This window comes from Pleurodeles waltl, chromosome 5 (assembly GCF_031143425.1).
Source record: "Pleurodeles waltl isolate 20211129_DDA chromosome 5, aPleWal1.hap1.20221129, whole genome shotgun sequence".
NCBI classification, from domain to species: Eukaryota; Metazoa; Chordata; class Amphibia; order Caudata; family Salamandridae; genus Pleurodeles; species Pleurodeles waltl.
In genome coordinates, this window is record NC_090444.1 from 1,340,050,665 (window position 1) to 1,340,064,255 (window position 13,591).

Consider the following 13,591-nt stretch of genomic DNA (forward strand, 5'->3'; position numbering starts at 1 on the left):
TATTATCAAGCACAAACAAGTAATACAATATTTGTTGTTTGGGTAATGTTGAAATTGTGTTGATAGCTCTATGACACTACTTACTGGGTCAAAAGGTCAGTTGACTTCACTAAGCATTTAATTCCTGTGAAGGATAGAAATGCTAAATCACCAGTAAGGAGCAATATTTGATCAGGTCTTGTTCACTAGAGGAATAAGATTTTATATTTTGAGTGATGCCACCAATTTTTAAGCCCTTGAGTGCCCAGGACATAACGGTTACGCCCTCGTTTGCACCACACAGGTGCTGAGGACGTAACCATTACGTCCTGCTATGGTACCGTGTGGGAAGCGCTAGCACTCCCCCGATGGCCATGCACCCCCTTCCATAGGCAGGGATAGAAGGGGAATTGCTTCCTCTTCCACCTCACCTCTCTGACCCGCACAAGTGACGTCTGATGACGTCAGCGTGCGATTGCGTGCTGACCTCATAGAGGACGCCCCCCACGGCTGAGCTTCCAGCACAGATTGGAAGAGATATGCAAAAGCAGGGGGTGGGAGAGGCATCAAAGGAAAGGAAAGGAAAGGCCATTCCTTTCCTTTGATGTCTCTCTGAACATTTCTGCTGGCCGATCGTGAAGCGATCTGGCTGCAGAAATGCCCACTAGACATTTTTTGTCTATGTTTGTTTATGTGTGTTATTGACACGAGGGGAGTGACCCCTTGGGCAACGGTCACTCCCCAAGGGGGAAAATAATTTTAAGGCCATTTCTGCCCCCCTGGGGGCAGATCGGCCTATTGTAATTAGTTCTCTCTACTCGCAGGGGGGTTAGAAGCTATTATGTTTATAAGGGAAGTGACCAGTTAGGCAAGTGTCGCTCCCTAGGGGGCAATTTCATAATAGGCCTTTTCTGCCCCCCGGGGGGCAGAAGCCACTAGACAAAAGGGATTTTTTTTTTTACATTGGGAAGGGGAGCGACCGCTTAGGCAAGGGTTGCTCCCTTAGGGAGGCAAATTGATTTTAGGCCATTTTTGGCACCTTTGGGGGAAGATTGGCCCATTTGTATTAGGCCAATCTGCCCGAGGGGGGCAGAAACCACTGGACACACAAGGTTTTTTTTTTTTGCGACAATTTAAAAAAAGGGGAGCAACCCCTTAGGCAAGGGTCGCTCTCCTGGTGGGCAAATTAATTTAAGGCCATTTCTGCACTAGGCTCCAGGGATTTCTTTATTTTTTTGTTACAGATGGGGACCGACTCCTTAAGCAAGGGTCTCTTCCATGGGGGGGCACATTTATCTTACGCTATTTCTGCCCAACTTGGGGCCTATTTTTCTGAGGTGCATCTACCCCTAAGGGAAGAAACCACTAGACACCAGGGATTTTTTTTGCAACAATTTCACGCAAGGAGAGCAGCCCCTTAGGCAAGGGTCCCTCCCCTGGGAGGCAAATTTTTCTAGGCCATTTCTGCCCCCCTGGGGCAGATTGGCCTATTTTTGTAAGGCTCATCTGCCCCCCGGGGGAAACAAAGCCCACCAGACACCACAGAAGAATTCTTTAAAAAAAAAGCGGGTGGGGGTATGGCCATACCTCCACCCCAAATAAATGGGGACAAAGTTGTTCTGTCCACTGGTGGGCAGATGGCACAATTACCTCCGATCCATTCCCCAGGGGGCAGAAAGCCTACTAGATACCAGGGAATAAAAAAAAATAGTGGGGTGGTGACTATCAACCAGTATGGGAATGGTTATCCCCCGCCACACTAGAACATCTTATCCCACGGCAAGCAAAAGGACATTTGATTATTTTGGGTTTTGGTTTTACATTTGGACCATGAGAGCTCGTCCCTGAAAATCGTCTCACTTGGAGTGATGAGGGCTGCACTTTTTGGACTTTGGGACACTGCCATGTAGAAAACTTTACGAGACCTAGACACATCTGAAAACTAAACATCTGGGTGAGTCCAGGGCGGTGTGCTTCACATGCACCCCCACACCATTTTCTTACCCACAATGCCCTGCAAACCTCCAACTTAGCTGGAAATCACACAATTTTCCCACATTTTTGTGATGGAACCTTCCGGAATCTGCAGGAATCCACAAAATTCCAACCACCCAGCAGTGTCGCATCTATACCGATAAAGATTCTGCCCTACTTGTCAGCCTAAATTTTTTTTTTTCAAACTGCCCTTTTAGACCCACTTTAATTCCCCCTCATTTTCAACATGTTTTTGGCTCTTACCTGTCAAAGGCGCTTGGCCCACCAACACACGTGAGGTATTGTTTTTACCGAGAGACTGAGGGGAACGCTGGGTGGTAGGAAATTGGTGCCTATGCAGTGATCCCATACAGACATGTGGGAAAATGAGATTTTTTAGCTAAATTTGAGGTTTGCTGAGGATTCTGGGTAAGAAAACTCTTGGGGATCCACACAAGTCACACCTTTCTCGACTCCCTCAGGTGTCTAGTTTTCAGAAATGTTTGGCTTTGGTAGGTTTCCCTATCTGGCTGTTGAGCCCAGCACCAAAAACGCAGGTGCCTCCTCCTGCAAAAACAGGTAGAGAGCCCCACAAGTCACCCCTTCTTGGATTCCCCTAGGTGTTTAGTTTTCAAAAATGCACAGGTTTGGTAGGTTTTTCTAGGTGCCGGCTGAGCTAAAGGCCAAAATCCACAGCTAGGCACTTTCCTAAAAACAGGTCAGTTTTCTTTGGGAAAATGTGATGTGTCCACGTTGTGTTTTGGGGTATTTCCTGTCACAGGTACTAGGCCTACCCTCACAAATGAGGTACCATTTCTGTTGGGAATCTCGGGGTATGGCTGGGTTGAAGGAAATTTGTGGCTCTCCTCAGATTCCAGAACTTTCTATCACCGAAAATAAGGAAAATTTGATTTTTTTTAGCCATATTTTGAAGTTTACAAAGGATTCTGTGTAACAGAACCCAGTGAGAGCCCCACATGTCACCCCATTTTGGATTCCCCTAGGTGTTTAGTTTTCAAAATTGCACAGGTTTGGTAGGTTTTCCTAGGTGCCGGCTGAGCTAAAGCCAAAATCCACAGCTAGGCACTTTGTTAAAAACAGGTCAGTTTTCTTTGGGAAAATGTGATGTGTCCACGTTCTGTTTTGGGGGCATTTCCTCTCACAGGTACTAGGCCTACCCACACAAGTGAGGTACCATTTCTGTCAGGAGACTCGGGGGAATGCTGGGTGGAAGGGAATTTGTGGCTCCCCTCAGACTCCAGAACTTTCTATCACCGACATGTAAGGGCAAAGTGTTTTTTTTGCCAAATTTTGAGGTCTGCAAAGGATTCTGGGTAGCACAGCCTGGTGAGAGCCCCACAAGTCACCCCATCTTGGATCCCCCTGGGTGCTTAGTTTAAAAAAATGCACAGGTTTGGTAGGTTTTCTTAGGTGCCGACTGAGCTAAAGGCCAAAATCTATAGCTAGGCACTTTACAGGTCAGTTTTCTTTTGGAAAATGTGATGTGTCCACGTTGTGTTTTGAGGCATTTCCTGTAGCAGGTACTAGGCCTATCCACACACGTGAGGTACCATTTTTATCGGGAGAGTTGGGGGAATGCTGGGTGGAAGGGAATTTGTGGCTTCTCTCAAATTACAGAACTTTCTGTCACTGAAATGTAAGGAAAAAGTATTTTTCTTTTGCCAAAGTTTGAGGTTTGCAAAGGATTCTAGGTAACAGAACCCGGTGACAGCCCTACAAATCACCCCATCTTGGATTCCCCTAGGTGTTTAGTTTTAAAAAATGCACAGGTTTGGTAGGCTTTCCTAGGTGCAGGCTGAGCTAGAGGCCTAAATCCACAGCTAGACACTTTGCTAAAAACAGGTCAGTTTTTTGGGGGAAAATGTGATGTGTCTATGTTCTGTTTTAGGGCATTTCCTGTCACAGCTAGTAGGCCTACCCACATAAGTGAGGTACCATTTTTATAGGGAGACTAGGGTAAATGCTGGGTGGAAGTAAATGTGTGGCTCCTCTCAGATTCCAGAAATTTCTATTACCGAAATGTAAGGAAAGGTGTCGATTTTGCCAAATTTTGAGGTTTGCAAAGGATTCTGGGCAACACAACCTGGTAAAAGCCCCACAAGTCACCCCATCTTGGATTCCCCTAGGTGTTTAGTTTTCAAAAATGCACAGGTTTTGTAGGTTTCCCTAGGTGCCGGCTTAGCTAAAGGTCAAAATCCACAGCTCGGCACTTTCCTAAAAACAGGTCAGTTTTTGGGGGGAAAATGTGATGTGTCCACGTTGTGTTTTGGGCCATTTCCTGTCGCAGGTACTAGGTCTACCCACACAAGTGAGGTACCATTTTTATCAGAAGACGTGGGCAAATGCTGGGTGGAAGGAAATTTGTGGCTCCTCTCAGATTCCAGAACTTTCTATCACCGACATGTATGGAAAAAGTTTTTTTTTTGCCAAATTTTGAGGTTTGAAAAGGATTTTTGGTAACAGAACCCGGCAAGAGCCCTACAAGTCACTGCATCGTGGATTCCCCTAGGTGTTTAGTTTTCAAAAATGCACTAGTTTGGTAGGTTTTCTCAGGTGCAGGCTGGGCTAGAGGCCATAATCCACAGCTAGACTCTTTGCTAAAAAGAGGTCAGTTTTCTTTGGGAAAATGTGATGTGTCCACGATATGTTTTGGGCCATTTCGTATCGTGGGAACTAGGCCTGCCCACACAAGTGAGGTACCATTTTTATCGGGAGACTTGGGGTAATGCTGGGTGGAAGAAAAGTTGTGGATCCTCTCAGATTCCAGAACTTTCTATCACCGAAATGTAAGGGAAAAGTGTTTTTTTTGCCAATTTTTGAGGTTTGCAAAGGATTCTGTGTAACACACCCTGGTGAGAGCCCCACAAGTCACCCCATCTTGGATTCCCTAGGTGTTTATTTTTCAAAACTTTACAGGTTTGGTAGGTTTTCCTAAGTGCCGGCTGAGCTAAAGGCCAAAATCCATAGCTAGGCACTTTGCTAAAAACAGGTCAGTTTTCTTTGGAAAAATGTGATGTGTCCACGTTGTGTTTTGGGGCATTTCCTGTTGCAGGTACTAGGCCGACCCACACAAGTGAGGTACCATTTTTATCGGGAGACGTGGAGTAATGCTGGGTGGAAGGAAATTTGTGGCTCCTCTCAGATTCCAGAGCTTTCTATCACCAAAATGTAAGGAAAAAGATTTTTTGGCCAAATTTTGAGGTTTGCAAAGGATTCTAGGTAACAGAACCCGGTGAGGTGAGAGCCCTACAAGTCACCCCATCTTGTATTCCCGTAGGTGTCTAGTTTTAAAAAATGTACATGTTTGGTAGGTTTTCCAGGAGCCGGCCGGGGTAGAGGCCAAAATCCACAGCTAAGCACTTTGCAAAAAAACAGGTCAGTTTTCTTTGGGAAAATGTGATGTGTCCACGTTGTGTTTTGGGGCATTTCCTGTCGGGAGCACTAGGCCTACCCACTCAAGTGAGGTACCATTTTTATCGGGAGACTTGGGGGAATGTTGAGTGGAAGGAAATTGGTGGTTCTTCTCAGACTCTAAAACGTTCTGTCACCGAAATGTGGGGGAAAGGTGTTATTTTTTGCCAAATTTTGAGTTTTGCAAAGAATTCTGGGTAACAGAACCTGGTGCGAGCCCAAAAAGTCACCCCATATTGGATTCCCCTAGGTGTCTAGTTTTCAATAATGCACAGGTTTGGTAGGTTTCCCTAGATGTCGGCTGAGCTAGAGGCCAAAATCCACAGCTAGGCACTTTCCAAAAAACACTTCAGATTTCAATGTAAAAATGTGATGTGTCCATTTTGCATTTCCTATCGTAGGCATTAGGCCTACCCACACAAGTGAGATACCATTTGCATGTTCAGACTTTCGGGAATACTGAATAGCAGAACAAGTGTTATTTCCCCTCGTCTTTCTCTACATTTCCTTCCAAATGTAAGACAGTGTGTAAAAAAGACGTCTATTTGCGAAATGCCCTGTAATTCACATGCTAGTATGGCCACCCCGGAATTCAGAGATGTGCAACTAACCACTGATTCTCAACACCTTATTTCTGTGCACATTTTAGAAATGCAAAGGTTTCATTGATACCTGTATTTCACTCTTCATATTTCACCAAATGAATTTCTGTATACCCGGTATACAATGAAAACCCATTGAAAGGTGTAGCTCCTTTATTGGCTCTGAGAACTTAGGGTTCTTGATGAACCTATAAGCCCTATATATCCCCGCAACCAGAAGAGTCCAGCAGAAGTAACGGTATATTACTTTTCAAAATCTGACATCGCAGGAAAAAGTTACAGAGTAAAACGTGGAGAAAAATAGCTTTTTTTCACCTCAATTTCAATATTTTATTTTAATTCAGATGTTATTTTCTGTAGGAAAACATTGTAGGATCTACAGAAATGACTCCTTGCTGAATTCAGAATTGTCTCTTCTTTTCAGAAATGTTTAGCTTTCCAGGATCTAGCATTGGTTTCACACCCATTTCTGTCACTAACTTGAAGGAGGCTAAAAGCACAAAAAAAAGTAAAAATGGGGTATGTCTCAGTAAAATGCCAAAATTGTGTTGTAAAATGTAATTTTCTGATTCAAGTCTTCCTGTTCCTGAAAGCTGGGACGATGGTCATTTTAGCACCGCAATCCCTTTGTCGATGCCATTTTTAGGAAAACAAACACAAGCCTTCTTCTACAGCTCTTTTTTCCCATTTGTTTTTTTTAAAAACTACATTTTTGCTGTATTTTGGCTAATTTCATGGTCTCCTCCAGGAGGACCCACAAGCTCTGTGTACCTCTAGAACCCCTAAGATGTTGGATAAAACTGGACACAAATTTGGCATGTATAAATTATGTGAAGAAAAAGTTATGAGGGCGACCCTGCTAACCAGGCCCAAGCACCAGTGTTCTTTCCCTAAAAATGTACCTTTGTTCCCACAATTAGCACAGACCTGGCACACAGTTAAGTCCCTTATAAAAGGTACCCATAGTACCCAGGGCCCTGTGGCCAGGAAAGGTCTCTAAGGACTGCAGCATGTATTATGCCACCCTGGAGACCCCTCACTCAGCACATGCACACTGCCTTGCAGCTTGTGTGTGCTTGTGGGGAGAAAGACTAAGTCGACATGGAACCCTTATCAGGGTGCCATGCCCACAAACCACTGCCTGCGGCATAGGAATGTAACCCCTCTAGCAGGCCTTACAGCCCTAAGCCAGGGTGCACCACACCACAGGTGAGGACATAGCTGCATGAGCAATATGCCCCTACAGTGTTTAAGTCCATTCTTGGACATTGTAAGTTCAGTGTAGTCATATTGAGTATATGGTCTGGGAGTTTGTCATTATGAACTCCACAGCACTATAATGGCTTCACTGAATACTGGGAAGTTTGGTATCAAACTTCTCAGCACAATAAACCCACACTGATGACAGCGTGGGATTTATTGAAAAATGGCCACAGAGGGCATCCTAGAGATGTCCCCTCTATGTTAGCCCAACTGAAGTGTAGGACTGACCGATCTATGCCAGCCTGCGTTTCTGACCACATGGGGTGAGTGCCTTTGTGCAATCTGTGGTCAGAAACAAAGCCTGTCCTGGGTGGAGGTGCTTCACACCTCCCCTTCAGAAACTGTAACACCTGGTGGTGAACCTCAAAAACTCAAGCCTCGGTTTACAGTGGCCCAGGGCACTCCAACTAGGGGAGATGCCCGCCCCCTGGACAAAGCCCCACTTTTAGCAGCAAGTCCAAGGGAAAATTTGGGAAAACAGGGAGGAGTGACCACCACAGCCAGGACCACCCCTAAGGTGTCCAAAGCTCAGGTAAACCCCTCCTTGCAGAATCCTCCATCTTGGTTTGGAGGGGCCCCCCTCCCCAAAGAGAGTGGGCACAAGAAGGGTGTAGCCACCCTCAGGGACAGTAGCCATTGGCTACTGCCCCCTGACCCTAATACACCCCTATAACTAGGATTTAAGGGCCTCCCTGAACCCAGCTCACCAGATTCCTGGTGACCTACAAAGAAGAAGAGGGACTGCTAAGCTGGAACCCCAACAGAGAAGAAGGAAGATGACAACTGCTTTGGCCCCAGCGGCCTGTCTCCTGCTTCAAAGAACCTGCAAAAAGAACAGCAACTCATCCAACGGGCCCAATGACCTCTGCCAACTTCAGAGGACTGCCCTGTACCCAAAAGGACCAAGAACTCCTGAGTACAGTGGCCCTGTCCTAAAGAAACTTTCTACCAAGGACTCCCTCCTCACTCTGGACGCGTGAGTCCTGACCCCTGTGCACCCGACGCCCACGGGCAGTGTCCAGGTGATCCACCCAGCAAGAAAGAATCCCCAGGCAATTCGGAGAAAGAGCCCACTCTCGGTTGACCCCGCCAAGCTGCCACGACGACGCCTGCAGAGAGAATCCAGAGGACTCCCCCTGACCGTGAGCTCCAGACAAAGATATCTGATTTCTAAAGGACACACAGCTCCAGCAGCCCCCAGTCTTTGGAGAACCTGACCCCCAGTGCAGCATCGACCAGCAGGCAGCCCTCTGCCCTGTCCAATCAGTGGTGTGCCCGAGACAATCCCCTGAACCTTGCCTGCAGCCTCTGAGTGACCCTCCAGGGTCTCTCCATTGATCTGCATTGGAAACCCGACGTCCTGTTTGCACCCTGCACCTGACCGCCCCTGTGCCACTGAGGGTGTGTGTTTGGTGCCTACTTGTGGCACCTTCAGTGCTATTCTAAACCCTCCTGGTCTGCCCTTCGAGTCATGGGTACTTACCAGCTAGCTGACCAAGATCCGAGTATCCCCCTGTCTCCATAGGAGTCAACGTTAATTTGGTTCCTCTTTGACCTCTGCACCGACTGTCCCCGTGTTGCTGGTGGTGGGTGTTTGGGGTTAAATTGAACCCCCAACGACAGAGTACCTAAAACCCAGAGATAGGAAATGTAAGTCGAATACTTACCTGTAAAACTGTTCAATCTTTTCTTCCCCCAGGAACTGTTGAAAATTACAATGTCCAATTTAAAAAAAGCTTTTTGCCATTTTAAAGAAACCTGTATACATTGTTGATTCCATTCAAAGTCCTGACTATATCTATGCAAAATACCTTTCATTGTATGTACTTACCTGCAAACTAAATCTTGTAGCTCTAGAAATAAATTAACAAAATATATTTTTCTATATAAAAACCTATTGGTCTGGAGTTAAGTCATTGAGTGTGTGTTTCTTCTATTGCTTGTGTGTATGCAACAAATGCTTAACACTACCGTCTGATAAGACTAACTGCTCGACCACACTACCACAAATAGAGGATTAGTATTATCTATTTTTGCCTCTGTCAAGTCTCTGGGGAACCCCTGGACTCTGTGCACACTATCTCATTTTGATGTAGTATGTACAGAGCCAGCTTCCTACATTGGTGGATCAGCGGTTGGGTCTACAACTTTGTGTTATGATGTAAGTTAGTTCTGGAAGCTGAGCGATCGATGATTCCAGTGGCGACAGTTGGAGTAGCCTCTGGGACAATCGGACGCCAGGTTGTGTTGCTAAGAATAAACTAATTTGATCTAAATATTATGATCCACCCTAGGGCTCCTAATCAAGTGTTGGCAGTGGAGGAAATTACTTTGGATGGTGTGTTAGAGGGTGCAAGTGTTTGATAAGAAGTTGGGATGTCTCAGAGGCTATGTCCATAGAGTACGCGTGAAACCGAATGCTGTTCCTACTCAATATAGATTGAGAAGGGTACCTTTGGCGGTTCGTGATGATTTGAAGCGTTTGTTGGGGGAGATGTTGAGTGAAGGCATTATTGAGTGTGCAGAAGCTTCTGAATGGATTTAACCTGTAGTAATCACTCAGAAGGCTAATGGAAGTTTGAGATTCTGTGTCGATTTGCTCTCAGTGATTCAGGACATAGGGGGTCATTCTAACCCTGGCGGTCCAAGACCGCCAGGGCTAAAATGACGGGGGCACCGCCAACAGGCTGGCGGTGCCCCGCTGGGCATTCTGACCGCGGCGGTTCGGCCGCGGTCAGAAGTGGAAAACCGGCGGTCTCCCGCCGGTTTTCCGCTGCCCAAATGAATCATCCATGGCGGCGCAGCAAGCTGCGCCGCCATGGAGGATTCTGACACCCCATACCGCCATCCTGTTCCTGGCGGTTCTCCCGCCAGGAACAGGATGGCGGTATGGGGTGTCGCGGGGCCCCCGTAAGAGGGGCCCAAAAAGAATTTCAGTGTCTGCTTTGCAGACACTGAAATTCGCGATGGGTGCAACTGCACCCGTCGCACCTTCCCACTCCGCCGGCTCAATTCTGAGCCGGCATCCTCGTGGGAAGGTAGTTTTACACTGGGCTGGCGGGCGGCCTTTTGGCGGTTGCCCGCCAGCCCAGTGTAAAACACAGAATAGCCGCAGCAGTCTTCCGACCGCGGTGCGGTATTCTGGAGGGGGGAAGTCTGGTGGGCGGCCTCCGCCGCCCGCCAGACTTAGAATCACCCCCATAGTAGTGGATATGTTTCCTCTTCCCAATATCAATGAGTTGTTGACTCTAGTGAAGGACTAGAGGTATTTCTCCAAACTAGATCTTAGGAGTGCTTACCATCAGATCAGGCTGCATGAAGATTCCATGTCTCTCACGGCTTTCATCACCATAGAAGGGACCTTTCAATTTAAACGCTCACCATTCAGGTTGGCCTCTGCCGCTAGCGTCTTTCAAAGGGCGATGTCCAAGGTTTTGGAAGGCATAGGCGATGTGATCTACTTTCAGGATGACATCTTAGTCATGGGGAAGACAGTCACTGATCATAATGTCATTTTGAGGCTGGTGTTGAGAAGGTTGGAGGAGTTTGGGCTTACACTAAATAAAGAGAAGTGCGTTTTTCTATCTGAACAAGTTGAGTACTTGGGTTATACAGTCGCATTGGGGTCTGTTAAGCCTAAACATTCTTATTAGATGCTATAAACAAGGCTCCCGCCCCAAAGGATAGGGATCAATTGAGGTCCTTCTTAGGGCTTGTGGAGTACTATGCTATGTTTGTAGAGAGGTTTGCAGAGAAGACAGAGAATCTTAAAAAGTTACTACGTAAGGGTTGTAGGTCTGAGTGGAATGTAGAACAACAACTATGTTTTGACAACATGAAAAAGGAGTATGCCATTCTGGAATCCTGACAGTATTTGATAAGGATATGAGATCTGTACTTACAGTGGATGCCAGTGCATCTGGTTTGGGTGTAGTTCTTTCACAGTACCATGGTAGTGAGGAAAAGACGGTGGCTTTTGCCTCCTGGACTTTGACACCAGCTGAGAAAAATTACTCCGTTATTGAACGGGAGGCTCTGGCAGCGGCATGGGGTGTTGAGTATTTCCGGGTATACTTATGGGGTTGCCTTTTGCCTTACGAACCGATCACAAACCACTGGTGAAAATTCTGTCTGCAGGAGGGGCAGGTAAAGGATCATCTAGATTGGCTAGACTAGCGGCTAGACTGCAAGAGTATAATTATACTCTTGAATTTTTGCAAGGTTGGAAGAACGTTCGGGCTGATTGCTTGTCAAGGTTGTCATTAAGTTGGTAGGAGGTTGACAGTCTTGGTGTGGGTGATGCTAACAAGGAGGGTGCTGTTGCTACTGTTAGTGATGCAGTGGATAGTGGGACTGGTTCCTTTTCGTTGTCACAATGGAGAGATGCAATGTACAGGGATGTGGTCATGAGAGATCTTGTTAGACTGATACAGCATGGAAAGGTGAGGGAAAGTACACTTCCATTACCAGTGAGACCATATCTAAAGGTGCTTGATGAATTGTCTATTTGCAATGATGGCGTAATTATGAGGGGTGATTGCTTTGTACCCCCGGCAGATTTGAGATTTTGGATTTTCCAGCTGGGTCATGAGGGTCATTTGTGGCAGGGTCTAACTACCAGGAGAGTAAAGGAAAATATTTGGTGGCTGGGGATGAACAATCAAATCAGAGAGTGGGTACCGAATTGTGCATTGTGTAAAGTGAGTGAGAAGAGATTAGTTCTTGAAATGAGTGCGGGTGGACATTTGGATGATCCGGGTAAGGCTTGGCACACTGTTTGTTTGGATTTTGTTGGACCTTTGAATGCATTACCATCTCATATGAAATTTGCTATGGTGGTGGTGGATGTGCACTCCAAGTGGTTGATAGTGGAGTTTTTGAGAGACATCACTACTAGAAGCACAATTGCAACTTTGGAAAACATTTTCAAAAAAGAAGGCGCACCGGTGGTACTTATAACGGATAACGGCACACAGCTTACATCATACGAAATGGTAAAATTTCTCCAGGCATGGGGAGTTAATCATTCTTGCACTTCATTATATAACCCTAGGGGGAATAGTATGGCCGAGAGAGCTGTTAGGCTACTTAAGGGGACCATTCAACTTGCTATTGTTAACTGTTATGATGTCAAGGAAGTCATCTCCGATATGGTGTGGGCGTATTGTACCACAACACATAGCGTCACAAATAAGATCCCGTTTGTGTCTATGTGGGGAAGGCTACCGGGTACCAAGTTAGTCCCAGCTTGGTTAAAGGGTGCATTGGATATTCATGAGAAAATCCTCAGACACAACAATACTCAGACTTTTCATAAAGAAGCTTCCAGGAAGCGAGTAGAAGTCGGGGATTGGGTTAAGGTGAAATCTGGAAAAATTCAAGGAGGTTTAACTAAGTTCAAGGGGCCTTTTAAGGTTCAGCGGGTCAGTACTTTTTTGTGATTTTGGAGAATGGAGAGAGATGGAACTTTCGGAATGTGGCCTTGTATAATAAGGGGGGCAAGTCAGATGAAGGTACTGAGGATGATTGTTCAGGCTTGATGTTTATGAATGATGATGAGGTGGTTAGTGGGATCTGTAGCCGGGTTTCACGTGGAAGAGAGGGTGTCCAGAGTGGTATGTGTGGGAATGGTTCTACTGGTTCTTCTTCAGGGGATAGTAACGATGCTGGTTCAAGAGATCCTCCTGCTTCAGGAAAAAGATTTAGGAAACCACCTTCTTACTTGAATGATTATGTTAGATAGTGCTTTTATAATTAGTTGTCAATGTTTTGTTGTATTATCTATTTGTTAGTTAAGATTTTATGTATTATTGATATGATCAGTTTTAACCTTGCTTTTAGTTATTCTTTATTTTATGAATATTTTGTTGATGAACGGGAGAGAATGTGTTATGATGTAAGTTAGTTCTGGAAGCTGAGCGATGTATGGTTCCAGTGGCGACAGTTGGAGTAGCTTCTAGGACGATCGGACGCCAGGTTGTGTTGCTAAGAATAAACTACAAAACGGAACCTGTGATGCTTATTTGAAGTTTCCTTTATACTCACCACACTTTGCATTTACTGGATTACTCAGCCAAAACCTGATCACACAACTAAATTCCAAAACTGCCTTTAGAAAACTGATTTTTGAATTTGACTATTTTTTCTAAAAATTTTAAAGTCCTGCTAGGGCCTTGGTTAAGTCCCTTTTAGTATCTCTTTTTAAGTTTAAAAGTTTTGTGAAAGTTAGGATTTAGTTACTAGAAGTAGTTTTTAGTTTCTAAAAAGTAATCCCAACTTAAGTCGCATAATGAGCAGCTCAGAGGAAATAGTGATGGAACTCAACCTCACTCCTTACCTAA